Raw genomic sequence first — 12,696 nt, forward strand, 5'->3', positions numbered from 1 at the left:
CCCCAGGCTCTGGCTGTAGTGTGAGATATTATTGTGTTAAAATAAACTTAGCTGAGCGTGGTTTCGATCCACGGACCTCTGGGTTATGGGCCCACACGCTTCCGCTGCGCCACTCTGCTGCGAGAGCATCGTATCTTGCTCCAGGCTCTGACTGTAGTGTGAGACATTATTGTGTTTAAAAACGTTAGTAAAACGGGGTCTCGTCCCCCGGACATCTGGCCTATCGCCCCGGGATGTTTCCACTGCGCTAATCTGCTGCGAGGGGAAGGGCGTATTGCACCAGGCTCTGGCTGTGGTGTGAGACATTATTGTGTTAAAATAACTTTAGCAGAGCGTGGTTTCGATCCACGGACCTCTGGGTTATTGGCCCAGCACGCTACAACTGCGCCACTCTGCTGCGGTGAGAGGGCGTCTTACTCGAGGCTCTGGCTGTGGTGTGAGACAATTTGTGTTGAAATAACTTTAGCAGAGCGTGGTTCGATCCACGGACCTCTGGGTTATGGGCCCAGCACGCTTCCACTGCTCCACTCTGCTGCGAGAACGTCGCGTCTTGCTCCAGGCTCTGACTGTAGTGTGAGACATTGTTGTGTTTTAAAACCGTTAGTAAAACGGGGTCTCGTAGCCCGGACATCTGGATTATTGGCCCGGCATGCTTCCACTGCGCTACTCAGCTGCGAGGGCAGGGCGTATTGCACCAGGCTCTGGCTGTAGTGTGAGACATTATTGTGTTAAAATAACTTTAGCAGAGCGTGGTTTCGATCCACGGACCTCTGGGTTATGGGCCCAGCACGCTCCCACTGCGCCACTCTGCTGCGGTGAGAGGGCGTCTTGCTCGAGGCTCTGGCTGTAGTGTGAGACATTTTGTGTTGAAACAATTTAGCAGAAAGTGGTTTCGATCAACGGACCTCTGGGTTATGGGCCCAGCACGCTACCACTGTGCCACTCTGCTGCGGTGAGAGGGCGTCCTGCTCGATGCTCTGGCTGTAGTGTGAGACATTTTGTGTTGAAATAACTTTAGCGGAGCATGGTTTCGACCTACGGACTTCTGGCTTATCGCCAAAGCACGCTTCGACTGCGCCACTCTGCTGCGGTGATTGGGCGTCTTATACCAGGCTCTGGCTGTATTTTGAGACGTTATTGTGTTATGTAACTTTAGCAGAGCGTGGTTTTATTCCACGGACCTCTGGGTTATGGGCCCAGCCCGCTTCCACTGCGCCACTCTGCTGCGAGAACGTCGCATCTTGCTCCAGGCTCTGACTGTAGTGTGAGACATTATTGTGTTTTAGAACTGTTAATAAAACGGTGTCTCGTAGCCCGGATATCTGGATTATCGGCCCGGCATGCTTAAACTGCGCTACACTGCTGCAAGGGCAGGGCGTATTGCACCAGGCTCTAGCTGTAGTGTGAGACATTATTGTGTTAAAATAACTTTAGCAGAGCGTGGTTTCGATCCACGGACCTCTGGGTTATGGGCCCAGCACGCTCCCACTGCGCCACTCTGCTGCGGTGAGAGGGCGTCTTGCTCGAGGCTCTGGCTGTAGTGTGAGACATTTTGTGTTGAAACAACTTGAGCAGAGCGTGGATTCGATCCACGGACCTCTGGGTTATGGGCCCAGCACGCTTCAACTGCGCCACTCTGCTGCGAGAACACCGCATGTTGATCCAGGCTCTGACTGTAGTGTGAGACATTATTGTGTTTAAAAACGTTAGTAAAACTGGGTCTCGTCCCCCGGACATCTGGATTATTTGTCAGGCATGCTTCCACTGCGCTACTCGGCTGCGAGTGCAGGTCGTCTTGCTCGAGGCTCTGGCTGTAGTGCGAGAAATTTTGTGTTGAAATAACTTTAGCAGAGCGTGGTTTCGATCCACGGAACTCTGGGTTATGGGCCCAGCACGTTTCCACTGCCCCACTCTGCTGCGGTGAGAGCGCGTCTTGCTCGAGGCTCGGGCTGTAGTGTGGGACAATTTGTGTTGAAATAACTTTAGCAGAGCGTGGATTCGATCCACGGACCTCTGGGTTATGGGCCCAGCACGCTTCCACTGCGCGACCCTGCTGCTGTGAGAACGCGACTTCTTCCAGGCTCTGGCTGTATTATGAGTCATTATTGTGTTAAGAAAACGTTAGCAGACCGCGGTTTCGATCCATGGACCTCTGAGTTATGGGCCCACAAGCGACCACTGCGGCAGTCTGCTGCGAGGGGAGCGCGTCTTTCCCCATGATCTGGCTGTAGTGTGAGATATTATTGTGTTAAAATAAACTTAGCAGAGCGTGGTTTCGATCCACGGACCTCTGGGTAATGGGCCCAGCACGCTCCCACTGCGCCACTTTGCTGCGAGAACGTCGCATCTTGCTCCAGGCTATGACTGTAGTGTGAGACATTATTGTGTTTAAATAAAACGGGGTCTCGTCCCCCGGACATCTGGATTATCGGCCCGGGATGCTTCCACTGCGCTAATCTGCTGCGAGGGGAAGGGCGTATTGCACCAGGCTCTGGCCGTAGTGTGAGACATTATTGTGTTAAAATAACTTCAGCAGAGCGTGGTTTCGATCCACGGACCTCTGGGTTATTGTCCCAGTACGCTTCCACTGCGCCACTCTGCTGCTGTGAGAGCGCGACTTGCTCGAGGCTCTGGCTGTGGTGTGAGATATTATTGTGTTAAAATAAGTGGTTTCGATCCACGGACCTCTGGGTTATGGGCCCAGCACGCTTCCACTGCGCCACTCTGCTGCGAGAACACCGCATGTTGATCCAGGCTCTCACTGTAGTGTGAGACATTATTGTGTTTAAAAACGTTACTAAAACGGGGTCTCGTCCCCCGGACATCTGGATTACTTGTCAGGCATGCTTCCACTGCGCTACTCGGCTGCGAGTGCAGGGCGTCTTGCTCGAGGCTCTGGCTGTAGTGCGAGTCATTTTGTGTTGAAATAACTTCAGCAGAGCGTGGTTTCGATCCACGGACCTCTGGGTTATAGGCCCAGCACGCTCCCACTGCGCCACTCTGCTGCTGTGAGAGGGCGCCTTGCTCGAGGCACTGGCTGTAGTGTGAGACATTTTGTGTTGAAATAACTTTAGCAGAGCTTGGATTCGACCCACGGACCTCTGGGTTATGGGCCCAGCAGGCTTCAACTGCGCCACTCTGCTGCGAGAGCGGCGCTGCGTGCTCCAGGCTCTGGCTGTAGAGTGAGACATTATTGTGTTAAAATAAATTTAGCAGAGCGTGGTTTCGATCCACGGACATCTGGGTTATGGGCCCAGCACGCTTCCACTTCGCCACTCTGCTGCTGTGAGAGCGCGACTTGCTCGAGGCTCTGGCTGTGGTGTGAGACATTTTGTGTTGAAATAACTTTAGCAGAGCGTGGTTTCGATCCACGGATCTCTGGGTTATGGGCCCTGCACGCTTCCACTGCGCCACTCCGCTGCGAGAACGTCGCGTCTTGCTCCAGGCTCTGACTGTAGTGTGAGACATTATTGTGTTTTAAAACCGTTAGTAAAACGGGGTCTCGCAGCCCGGACATCTGGATTATTGGCCCGGCATGCTTCCACTGCGCTACTCTGCTGCGAGGGCAGGGCGTATTGCACCAGGCTCTGGCTGTAGTGTGAGACATTATTGTGTTAAAATAACTTTAGCAGAGCGTGGTTTCGATCCACGGACCTCTGGGTTATGGGCCCAGCACGCTACCACTGTGCCACTCTGCTGCGGTGAGAGGGCGTCCTGCTCGAGGCTCTGGCTGTAGTGTGAGACATTTTGTGTTGAAATAACTTTAGCGGAGCATGGTTTCGACCGACGGACTTCTGGCTTTTCGCCCCAGCACGCTTCCACTGCGCCACTCTGCTGCGGTGATTGGGCGTCTTATACCAGGCTCTGGCTGTATTTTGAGACTTTATTGTGTTATGTAACTTTAGCAGAGCGTGGTTTCATTCCACGGACCTCTGGGTTATGGGCCCAGCACGCTTCCACTGCGCCACTCTGCTGCGAGAACGTCGCATCTTGCTCCAGGCTCTGACTGCAGTGTGAGACATTATTGTGTTTTAGAACCGTTAGTAAAACGGTGTCTCGTAGCCCGGACATCTGGATTATCGGCCCGGCATGCTTCCACTGCGCTACTCTGCTGCGAGGGCAAGGCGTATTGCACCAGGCTCTGGCTGTAGTTTGAGACATTGTGTTGAAATAACTTTAGCAGAGCGTGGATTCGATCCACGGACCTCTGGGTTATGGGCCCAGCACGCTTCAACTGCGCCACTCTGCTACGAGCGTGCGCTGCTTGCTCCAGGCTCTGGCTGTAGAGTGAGACATTTTTGTATTAAAATACCTTTAGCAGAGCGTGGTTTCAATCCACGGACCTCTGGGTTATGGGCCCAGCACGCTTCCAATGCGCCACCCTGTTGCTGTGAGAGCGCGACTTCCTCCAGGCTCTGGCTGTATTATGAGTCATTATTGTGTTAAGAAAACGTTAGCAGACCGCGGTTTCGATCCACGGACCTCTGATTTATGGGCCCACAAGAGAACACTGCGGCACTCTGCTGCGAGGGGAGCGAGTCTTCCTCCAGGCTCTGGCTGTAGTGTGAGATATTATTGTGTTAAAATAAACTTAGCAGAGCGTGGTTTCGATCCACGGACCTCTGGGTTATGGGCCCAGCACGCTTCCACTGCGCCACTCTGCTGCGAGAACACCGCATGTTGATCCAGGCTCTCACTGTAGTGTGAGACATTATTGTGTTTAAAAACGTTACTAAAACGGGGTCTCGTCCCCCGGACATCTGGATTACTTGTCAGGCATGCTTCCACTGCGCTACTCGGCTGCGAGTGCAGGGCGTCTTGCTCGAGGCTCTGGCTGTAGTGCGAGTCATTTTGTGTTGAAATAACTTCAGCAGAGCGTGGTTTCGATCCACGGACCTCTGGGTTATAGGCCCAGCACGCTCCCACTGCGCCACTCTGCTGCTGTGAGAGGGCGCCTTGCTCGAGGCACTGGCTGTAGTGTGAGACATTTTGTGTTGAAATAACTTTAGCAGAGCTTGGATTCGACCCACGGACCTCTGGGTTATGGGCCCAGCAGGCTTCAACTGCGCCACTCTGCTGCGAGAGCGGCGCTGCGTGCTCCAGGCTCTGGCTGTAGAGTGAGACATTATTGTGTTAAAATAAATTTAGCAGAGCGTGGTTTCGATCCACGGACATCTGGGTTATGGGCCCAGCACGCTCCCACTGCGCCACTCTGCTGCTGTGAGAGGGCGCCTTGCTCGAGGCACTGGCTGTAGTGTGAGACATTTTGTGTTGAAATAACTTTAGCAGAGCTTGGATTCGTCCCCCGGACATCTGGCTTATCGGCCCGGGATGTTTCCACTGCGCTAATCTGCTGCGAGGGGAAGGGCGTATTGCACCAGGCTCTGGCTGTGGTGTGAGACATTATTGTGTTAAAATAACTTTAGCAGAGCGTGGTTTCGATCCACGGATCTCTGGGTTATGGGCCCAGCACGCTTCCACTGCGCCACTCCGCTGCGAGAACGTCGCGTCTTGCTCCAGGCTCTGACTGTAGTGTGAGACATTATTGTGTATTTAAACCGTTAGTAAAACGGGGTCTCGCAGCCCGGACATCTGGATTATTGGCCCGGCATGCTTCCACTGCGCTACTCTGCTGCGAGGGCAGGGCGTGTTGCACCAGGCTCTGGCTGTAGTGTGAGACATTATTTTGTTAAAATAACTTTAGCAGAGCGTGGTTTCGATCCACGGCCCTCTGGGTTATGGGCCCAGCACGCTACCACTGTGCCACACTGCTGCGGTGGGGGGGCGTCCTGCTCGAGGCTCTGGCTGTAGTGTGAGACATTTTGTGTTGAAATAACTTTAGCGGAGCATGGTTTCGACCCACGGACTTCTGGCTTTTCACCCCAGCACGCTTCCACTGCGCCACTCTGCTGCGGTGACTGGGCGTCTTATACCAGGCTCTGGCTGTAGTTTGAGACGTTATTGTGTTATGTAACTTTAGCAGAGCGTGGTTTCATTCCACAGACCTCTGGGTTATGGGCCCAGCACGCTTCCACTGCGCCACTCTGCTGCGAGAACGTCGCATCTTGCTCCAGGCTCTGACTGTAGTGTGAGACATTATTGTGTTTAAAAACGTTAGTAAAACGGGGTCTCGTCCCCCGGACATCTGGATAATTTGTCAGGCATGCTTCCACTGCGCTACTCTGCTGCGAGTGCAGGGCGTCCTGCTCGAGGCTCTGGCTGTAGTGCGAGTCATTTTGTGTTGAACTAACTTTAGCAGAGCGTGGTTTCGATCCACGGACCTCTGGGTTATGGGCCCAGCCCGCTCCCACTGCGCCACTCTGCTGCTGTGAGAGCGCGTCTTGCTCGAGGCACTGGCTGTAGTGTGAGACATTTTGTGTTGAAATAACTTTAGCAGAGCCTGGATTCGACCCACGGACCTCTGGGTTATGGGCCCAGCAGGCTTCAACTGCGCCACTCTGCTGCGAGAGCGGCGCTGCTTTCTCCAGGCTCTGGCTGTAGAGTGAGACATTATTATGTTAAAATAAATTTAGCAGAGCGTGGTTTCGATCCACGGACATCAGGGTTATGGGCCCAGCACGCTTCCACTGCGCCACTCTGCTGCTGTGAGAGCGCGACTTGCTCGAGGCTCTGGCTGTGGTATGAGACATTTTGTGTTGAAATAACTTTAGCAGAGCGTGGTTTCGATCCACGGATCTCTGGGTTATGGGCCCAGCACGCTTCCACTGCGCCACTCCGCTGCGAGAACGTCGCGTCTTGCCCCAGGCTCTGACTGTAGTGTGAGACATTATTGTGTTTTAAAACCGTTAGTAAAACGGGGTCTCGCAGCCCGGACATCTGGATTATTGGCCCGGCATGCTTCCACTGCGCTACTCTGCTGCGAGGGCAGGGCGTATTGCACCAGGCACTGGCTGTAGTGTGAGACATTATTGTGTTAAAATAACTTTAGCAGAGCGTGGTTTCGATCCACGGACCTCTGGGTTATGGGCCCAGCACGCTACCACTGTGCCACTCTGCTGCGGTGGGAGGGCGTCCTGCTCGAGGCTCTGGCTGTAGTGTGAGATATTTTGTGTTGAAATAACTTTAGCGGAGCATGGTTTCGACCCACGGACTTCTGGCTTTTCGCCCCAGCACGCTTCCACTGCGCCACTCTGCTGCGGTGATTGGGCGTCTTATACCAGGCTCTGGCTGTAGTTTGAGACGTTATTGTGTTATGTAACTTTAGCAGAGCGTGGTTTCATTCCACGGACCTCTGGGTTATGGGCCCAGCACGCTTCCACTGCGCCACTCTGCTGCGAGAACGTCGCATCTTGCTCCAGGCTCTGACTGTAGTGTGAGACATTATTGTGTTTAAAAACGTTAGTAAAACGGGGTCTCGTCCCCCGGACATCTGGATAATTTGTCAAGCATGCTTCCACTGCGCTACTCTGCTGCGAGTGCAGGGCGTCTTGCTCGAGGCTCTGGCTGTAGTGCGAGTCATTTTGTGTTGAACTAACTTTAGCAGAGCGTGGTTTCGATCCACGGACCTCTGGGATATCGGCCCAGCACGCTCCCACTGCGCCACTCTGCTGCTGTGAGAGCGCGTCTTGCTCGAGGCTCTGGCTGTAGTGTGAGACATAATTATGTTAAAATAACTTTAGCAGAGCGTGGTTTCGATCACGGCCCTCTGGGTTATGGGCCCAGCACGCTTCCACTGCGCCACCCTGCTGCTGTGAGAACGCGACTTCCTCCAGGCTCTGGCTGTATTATGAGTCATTATTGTGTTAAGAAAACGTTAGCAGACCGCGGTTTCGATTCAAGGACCTTTTGGTTATGGGCCCAGCATGCGACCACTGCGGCACTCTGCTGCGGAAGCGTCGCGTCTTGCTGCAGGCTCTGACTGTAGTGTGAGACATTATTGTGTTTTAAAAACGTTAGTAAAACGGGGTGGCCCCCCGGACATCTGGATTATTGGCCCGGCATGCTTCCACTGCGCTACTCTGCTGCGAGGGCAGGGCGTCTTGCACCAGGCTCTGGCGGTAGTGTGAGACATTATTGTGTTAAAGTAACTTTAGCAGAGCGTGGTTTCGATCCACGGACATCTGGGTTATGGGCCCAGCACGCTTCCACTGCGCCACTCTGCTGCTGTGAGAGCGCGACTTGCTCGAGGCTCTGGCTTTGGTGTGAGACATTTTGTGTTGAAATAACTTTAGCAGAGCGTGGTTTCGATCCGCGGACTTCTGGGTTATGGGCCCAGCACGCTTCCACTGCGCCACGCTGCTGCGAGAACGTAGCGTCTTGCTCTAGGCTCTGACTGCAGTGTGAGACATTGTGTTTTAGAAACTTTAGTAAAACGGGGTCTCGTAGCCCGGACATCTGGATTGTTGGCCCGGCATGCTTCCACTGCGCTAGTCTGCTGCGAGGGCAGGGCGTATTGCACCAGGCTCTGGCTGTAGTGTGAGACATTATTGTGTTAAAATAACTTTAGCAGACCATGGTTTCGATCCACGGACCTCTGGGTTATGGGCCCAGCACGCTTCCAGTGCGCCACTCTGCTGCTAGAACGTCGCATCTTGCTCTAGGCTCTGACTGTAGTGTGAGACATTATTGTGTTTAAAAACGTTAGTAAAACGGGGTCTCGTCCCCCGGACATCTGGATTATCGGCTCGGCATTTTCCCACTGCGCTACTCTGCTGAGAGGGCAGGGCGTATTGCACCAGGCTCTGGCTGTAGTGTGAGACATTATTGTGTTAAAATAACTTTAGCAGAGCGTGGTTTCGATCCACGGACCTCTGGGTTATGGGCCCAGCACGCTTCCACTGCGGCACTCCGCTGCGACGGGAGCGCGTCTTGCTCGAGGCTCTGGCTGTAGTGCGAGATATTTTGTGTTGAAATAACTTTAGCGAAGCGTGGTTTCGATCCACGGACCTCTGGGTTATGGGCCCAGCACGCTCCCAATGCGCCACTCTGCTGCTGTGAGAGCGCATCTTGCTCGAGGCCTTGGCTGTAGTGTGAGGCATTTGCTGTTTAAATAACTTTAGCAGAGCGTGGATTCGATTCCCGGACCTCTGGGTTTTGGGCCAAAACGCTTCAACTGTGCCACTCTGCTGCTAGGGCTGCTCTGCTTTCTCCAGGCTCTGGCTGTAGAGTGAGACATTATTGTGTTAAAATAACTTTAGCAGAGCGTGGTTTCGATCAACGGACCTCTGGGTTATGGGAACAGCACGATTCCACTGCGCCACCCTGCTGCTGTGAGAACGCGACTTCCTCCAGGCTCTGCCTGTATTATGAGTCATTATTGTGTTAAGAAAAGGTTAGCAGACCGCGGTTTCGATCCACGGACCTCTGGGTTATGGGCCCAGCACGCTTCAACTGCGCCACTCTGCTACGAGAGCTGCGCTGCTAGCTCCAGGCTCTGGCTGTAGAGTGAGACATTGTTGTGTTAAAATAACTTTAGCAGAACATTGTTTCGATCCCCGGACCTCTGGGTTACGCGCCCAGCATGCCTCCACTGAGCCACTCTGCTGCGAGGGCAGTTCGTCTTGCACAAGTCTCTGGCTGTTGTGTGAGACATTTTGTGTTGAAATAACTTTAGCAGAGCGTGGTTTCGTTCCACGGACCTCTGGGTTCTGGGCCCAGCACGCTCCCACTGCGCCACTCTGCTGCTGTGAGAGCGCGTCTTGCTCGAGGCTCCGGCTGTAGTGTGAGACATTTTGTGTTGAAATAATTTTAGCAGTGCGTGGAATCGATCCACGGACCTCTGGGCCATAGGCCCAGCACGCTTCAACTGCGCCACTCTGCTGCGATAACTGCGCTGCTTGCTCCAGGCTCTGGCTGTAGTGTGAGACATTTTGGCCCGGTTTCTTCAACGAATGTTAAGTGTTGACACTGCTGTTGAGGAGACTTAACTCACAATTTAACAAAATGGTCGTCTCATCAAGACTTGTTAACTCTAACAATTGTAAAATCTTGTGTTAAATTAACCTAGCAGCACCCCTGTGTTAAACCTCTTAACAGTTGCTAAAATTTCAAAATGGAGACATGTAGAAGACGTAAGTTTGAAGCTTTACTGCTGTATGAGGACTATTTATAAACTGAAGAAGGCAAAGGACGACCCATACTAAGAAATAATGACCTTTTAGAGTTGTCAGAAGAAAGATTTCTAATTACCGAAGCCATAATGAACAAGGTACTAGACGATATAGGTTAGAGTTTCCAACAGATTGCAACTTACCAATCTCTCCAGTGCAGCAGTTGCTTATAGATTTTACAAGGATGGGTCAGACCCTGCGTCCAATCGATTTCAACTAGCATAATGTACCTGTTGGGGGACACTCAACAGTAACTCGTGTAGAAGGGTTTGGGTCAATACCGGTACCGTACAGTTTCGTTTTCGAAATAAATGAGGACAAATGTCATGAGGCAGGATCCGCTTTGGACCACGTGGAAGGGATAGAACACTAAAATGCGAAAACATTTAACTTGAACTTGTTAGGTCCGCAACCTAATAATTTCCGAAAAAATTACGAATTCTCGATTGTAAAGGACAGCGTATATACTTGAAAAGTTGCGCACTAGTCAAGAGTAGCAGTGGCCGAGTGGTCATCGTAGTTGTCTACGAACCACGACGATGAGAGTTCGAGTCCCGCCTTAGATAACTTTTTTTTTGCTAGTTGCTTTACGTCGCACCGACACAGATAGGTCTTATAGCGACGATGGGACGGGAAAGGGCTAGGAGTTGGAAGGAAGCGGCCGTGGCCTTAATTAAGGTACAGCCCCAGCATTTGCCTGGTGTGAAAATGGGAAACCACGGAAAACCATTTTCAGGGCTGCCGACAGTGGGGTTCGAACCTACTATCTCCCGAATACTGGATACTGGCCGCACTTAACCGAATGCAGCTATCGAGCTCGGTAGATCACTTTTTTATATACAAATTTAATTAATTATTTCAGGGAATGAGAAGGTAAAAATGCGAATAAAAGTAATGATCAAATTGCAGTGGAACTTTATTTCCAACCTCAAATTAATACAGTCCGCCTCTGTGGTGTAGTGGTTAGCGTGATTAGCTGCCACCCCCGGAGGCCCGGGTTCGATTCCTGGCTCTGCCACGAAATTTGAAAAGTGGTATGAGGGCTGGAACGGGATCCACTCAGCCTCGGGAGGTCAACTGAGTAGAGGAGGGTTCGATTCCCACCTCAGCCATCCTCGAAGTGGTTTTCCGTGGGTTCCCACTTCTCCTCCAGGCAAATGCTGGGATGGTACTTAACTTAAGGCCACGGCCGCTTCCTTCCCTGTCCCATCCAATCTTCTTTCCATCCCTCCACAAGGCCCCTGTTCAGCATAGCAGGTGAGGCCATCTGGGGGGTACTGATCATTCTCCCCAATTGTATCCCCCGTCCCAAAGTCTGAAGCTCCAGGACACTGCCCTTAAGGCGGTAGAGGTGGGATCCGTCGTTGAGTCCGAGGGAAAAACCGACCCTGGAAGATAAACAGATTGAGAAGAAATTAATATATACAGAAAAAGAGATCCAGCAGTAACTGTGAGAACGTTTAGACCTATATTAATTTCAGGTAGAAAACAAAGTGTACCGGTACTGCAATTTGCGTAATTTTTTTGTTCCAAATTTTAAATAACGTTCCCTGAAACGAGACTCGAACTCACGTCTACGACGCTCGCAGACAAGTACGATGACCACTATGCCACAACTCCTAAGTATATACGCCTTGCATTGGAATCGGGAGATTTTTCAATTTTTCAGAAGTTATTAGGTTGCGGACCTGAAATGTTTGTAATGACATCTGACCTCGAGACACTTTCCGTGTAGGACTAATAATTGTAGGGGCAAAAGATCTTCATAGGTCGACGTCCGGAACAAATAGTATTTTTTAAAAAAGAAAAAAAAGGCCTAAGGCCCCATTCACAATGCAAACGTAACCGTAAACTTAACGACGTAACGTAACCGTAAAATTAACGTAAAATTTGTGGTATTCACAATGGAGGAACGTAACATTAACGTAAAGAGTACACAGCAGCCAATCAAAACACTGCCATGTTATTTAGTACGGAAGTCAGGTTTTGGGCTATCTCGCAGTTTGATATTTCAATAACTCGATGGAATCAAACAACGTGGTAGCGGAATCCATATTACTTCAAACATCTATTGCTTTGCTCCTGGGAGCTATGTAGGCCTACGGTACCTGAAAAGGCGATCGAAACAACGGTGCAGAAAATGGGTTCATCCCTTGAATCAAAGAAGGTTATCTCAGGGCGATTTCGGTAATCTACTGTAAGAAATGACCCTCATCAGTTCGTTTTGGACATGCGGTTGCAACCTGAACTGTTTGCCTTTCTTACGATTTGCTTCCCCTTTTGTAATAAAAAGAAATGTAAAAGGTCTCCTTTACCGACATCTATGACCCTATCTATCACACCCCGATGAGATATTTGGATCTATTTGTTTGGATGATATCGTTTTCGTAAACTAGTAGTCCGTCATAATGTTAAGAAATGAAATGGCGTATGGCTTTTAGTGCCGGGAGTGTCCGAGGACATGTTCGGCTCGCCAGGTGCAGGTCTTTCGATTTGACTCCCGTAGGCGACCTGCGCGTCGTAATGAGGATGAAATGATGATGAAGACGACACATACACCCAGCCCGTGTGCCAGCGAAATTAACCAATGATGGTTAAAATTCCCGACCCTGCCGGGAATCGAACC

General features: G+C 51.4%; 3 non-coding genes across 3 annotated transcripts; all 3 read right to left on the bottom strand.

The window, feature by feature from the left end:
* Positions 1–2,933: 2,933 nt before the first annotated feature.
* Positions 2,934–3,005, bottom strand: TRNAI-UAU (transfer RNA isoleucine (anticodon UAU)). Its single transcript has one exon. It is a non-coding gene; the product is annotated as a tRNA-Ile (tRNA).
* Positions 3,006–4,868: 1,863 nt separating this feature from the next.
* TRNAI-UAU (transfer RNA isoleucine (anticodon UAU)) lies at positions 4,869–4,940 on the bottom strand. The gene has a single exon. It is a non-coding gene; the product is annotated as a tRNA-Ile (tRNA).
* A 2,558-nt stretch (positions 4,941–7,498) lies between these two features.
* Positions 7,499–7,570, bottom strand: TRNAI-GAU (transfer RNA isoleucine (anticodon GAU)). The gene has a single exon. It is a non-coding gene; the product is annotated as a tRNA-Ile (tRNA).
* Positions 7,571–12,696: the final 5,126 nt, after the last annotated feature.

Source organism: Anabrus simplex, chromosome 8 (assembly GCF_040414725.1).
Source record: "Anabrus simplex isolate iqAnaSimp1 chromosome 8, ASM4041472v1, whole genome shotgun sequence".
Classification (NCBI taxonomy): domain Eukaryota; kingdom Metazoa; phylum Arthropoda; class Insecta; order Orthoptera; family Tettigoniidae; genus Anabrus; species Anabrus simplex.